The sequence below is a fragment of the Sinocyclocheilus anshuiensis genome, unplaced genomic scaffold (genome assembly GCF_001515605.1).
Source record: "Sinocyclocheilus anshuiensis isolate Anshui unplaced genomic scaffold, SAMN03320099.WGS_v1.1 scaffold117, whole genome shotgun sequence".
NCBI classification, from domain to species: domain Eukaryota; kingdom Metazoa; phylum Chordata; class Actinopteri; order Cypriniformes; family Cyprinidae; genus Sinocyclocheilus; species Sinocyclocheilus anshuiensis.
The window spans coordinates 3,524,104-3,527,793 of NW_015536624.1; positions in this window are offsets into that span (position 1 = coordinate 3,524,104).

The window sequence follows — 3,690 nt, forward strand, 5'->3', positions numbered from 1 at the left end:
CGCATTATGCAAATATTTCCACATAGTGAGGTAGATATGTGGGGGCGTGTTAGAATGAGCCGTTTTAGGGGGGCGTGGCAGAGTCTTAACTTTGATAAAGAATATCTCTTTAGTTTTGAGACTTTAGTCTTTGCAACTTCAGGGATCTTATCTATGCACAATCAGCTTGTAACACTCCAAAGAGAAAGGAAAACTTGAAATCGCATCATATGACCCCTTTAAATAATTAATGATAATGTACAGGCAGTCTGGTATTATTCCAGGGTGATAATCACCAAAGCAGATCACCTTCAAGGAACTTATCTATAGCAAAAAGGACAGTCTGACTGTACTTTATCTCAACTTTATTATGGCCACTTAACAAACATAAAGGTATATGGGACAGAACACAGTTACTGTATGTAGAAAACCAGGTTTCCATGTTGAGCGATCAGTTATACAGTTTAGCACTGGATGACAGTTATAACTCACACATATTTGAGTCCTGAATGCGGCCTTTGACACATTTTGTCCCAGTGAATTTGTCCAACCATTCACCTCATTAGCAACAGTCCTGACCTTTTAGTTCTGCTAGTTTAATGTTTTGTATATCACTTACTCCACAATCTCTATTTTCTCACATAATGTAATATTTTACTCGCAAATCAATATCTCATATCCATGTTTTTTTTATTAATTTGCTAAGTGTAATGAGCAGGATAATGTAGGGGAGCGCGGGGCACAAACTAACGCGGGGTAAGTTGTAACACACATGGTTTAAATATTTCCACGCATTCTAGAATAACAAAATGTATGGTATTTAGTTGCCATATCAACACTATATAGAGAAAAAAAGTGCACCAAAATGAAAAAATCTTTTGAAGAAATCACTGAACATTTATTTTACCATAGTAAAAGTAAATTTCTGGCTTAAGTATGTTTTTTTTATCTCAGTTTTTAGTATTTATTTAAAATAAGAAAAATCTGCTATTTTAATCTCCAAACTGTTATTCATCAGTTTAGAGTTTAGTTTAATGCTTCGCTACCTAGCAGAAGACACTAACCAGTTTTAAATTCCAGTTGCGCAGATGGAGAACGGTGCAACACTGCGTTACAATGTGCCCCGCTTTAATTAAACTATGCTTTTCTATGGCATTAGTGATATAATTTACACCTGGGGGCCCAACTCTGTTCCTGGAGATCTACCTTCCTGCAGAGTTCAGCTGCAACCCTGATCAAACACAACTGAACCAACTAATTAGGATCTGAAGGAGCACTTGATAATTACAGACAGGTGTGTTTGATTAGGGTTGGAACTGAACTATGCAGGAAGGTAGATCTCCAGGAACAGGATTGGGCACCCCTGATTTACACTATTTACTTTAATGCATTTTAATGAGAAACTACGAGTAACAGGTGAATAAAGACAGACAGTCAATGTTTAATGTTCAGAAATTATTATTTCAAGAAATGTAAAGCATTTTGGCTCGTTTACGGGCCGTCCGAAGCATGGTTGCAATGTGTTCATTGTCAAACTCCAAAATCAGATTATTTTTAATTCTTAAAAAACGGCATTATTTTATTTGAAAAAAGTTAATAATTTGTATTTTTTGACAAAATATTTTAGTTTGTCTTGTATATATATATTTTTCCATTAGATCAGATAACATTTTAAGCTGTCATATGGTCATGTTACAATGTGCCCCTCAGATGTTACAATGTACCCCACCTACGGGGCATGTTGTCACATTTCACTTCTATTTTTTGAGGGTAAATAAAGAAAAATGTATGCGCTGTAATTATGAAACAAAGCGACATATTTGTGCTAGACAAGTGTGAAATTACTGTGGATAAAAAAATTATACTCTGAACCCCATGTGGTTTCACACAAACTGAGAAAGTCAAAAAGTGTTAGGTTGTGCCCCGCTTTCCCCTACAAGTCAGCTTGTCATAGACACTTCAAAGTATGGGTTGCTTAGAATAGTTGGGTATACATCTCAGCATGGACAATGATAGCAATTAGGCTATGTTCAGACTGTAGGCAAATCAGATTTGTTCTCAAATCAGATCTTTTCAGGCAGCCTGTCCGCACTATTAATTGCAAGTGATCAAATCTGATTTGTGTGCTTTGGTAATGATGCAAGTGTACCAACATATGTGACAAGACTTTCAAAACGGATGCAGCAAAAGCAAAGGTGCATCATCTCGCTCTCTAAATAAGCACCCTGTCGAAAACTCCTGCTCTGCACAAGAAAAAGTCAGCTACAGAGGACACCGTGCTCTAGTCACGGCCAGCTTCACTGTGCAGCAAGGGGTGCTGTGTCTTTCAGCATATCCGTCACCAGTTTTGATGTTAGGGGAAATAAGGTTTTGTATCGTTTTTGAATTGACAAAAACAAACAAATTAAAACCATTTTAAATGGTACCACTGCAATACGATCTGAGTTTGCTGTTAGTTTGCGAGCAACAATGAGGAGTGTCAAAACAGTCAATCGCATAAAACAGAAGATAAAGAAATTCATCCAAAAGTCTTTCTCTTTGGCTTCTCCGAGCTCTTTCCACAATCTCCTGCTTCTGCAGTCCTTCTAGCCCACCAATAACTCCATTACTTAACCAATCTTGAAATGTCTCCTTCTTTGGCTCAGTGGCCTCCCTCACCGCTATAGTGTCCACCAACGGATTCTAGGGATACCACCACGATGGAGACCAGCTGCTTTCGCAATGAAGGCCTTAAACAAGGTCACTCCGACTCCATTACCCCAGTCTCTCTCAGAATGAGGGAATAACTCCTCCGGAGTTTGGAGTTAAAAATTATATTTCCCAGTTCACCCTCACAACCTGTTTGGTTTTCCCAGGTCTGTCTGGCATCCTCTCTCATCATTTGAATATGGTGTTCAATATGGCCAAACCATGACCTGCACAAAAGTCAATTAACAGAACACTGCTTGGGTGAAGTCTCACAGGAGTTGCATGGATTCCCCAATTGGAACCTCTTCTAGGGCCTCAACTAGGGTCTCCGTGAAGGCTGAATACTCTGAATTGCTTTTTGGTGCATGGGGACAGATCACAATAAGACCCTCTACAACAGTGGTTCTCAACTCCAGTCCTCAGGACCCACTGCTCTGCACATTTTGTATGTCTACCTTATTTAACGCACCTGATTCAGATCATCAGCTCCTTAGGAGAGAGATCCATGAACTGAACTGAGTGTGTCAGATTCAGAAATATACAAAATATGCAGAGCATTGGGTCCCGAGGACTGGAGTTAAGAACCACTGCTCTACAACACAAAAGCCCTGTTTCCACCGCAGGAACTTTCCCCAGGAACTAGGGACTTTGGGCTGGTACTCGGTGTGTTTCCACCGCCAGAACCAGGGTCTAAATAAAGTTCTGGGTAAATATTTGCCCCTCAGAAAGTCCTTGCTCGCAAAGTAGTAATTTTTCAAAGGTCCGGAACTTTTGGGGGCGGGACTTGGGCACTGAACATGCTGATTGATTGATTTCACGCAGCAACCACCATATCTGCATAATTAAAAAAAATATATTACTTTTATTGTGTCATGAAATTTAGTTTTAAAAGGATTTCAGGCGAGAATGTAGTTGTTTAAAACTCAAACCTGCAGTTTATTTATAAAAACAGTGCCTATTTGAAAATGTGCTTAGCTGATTTCGGAGACGTGAGCTCCATGCGATCACCAGGCGCTCAGTGCT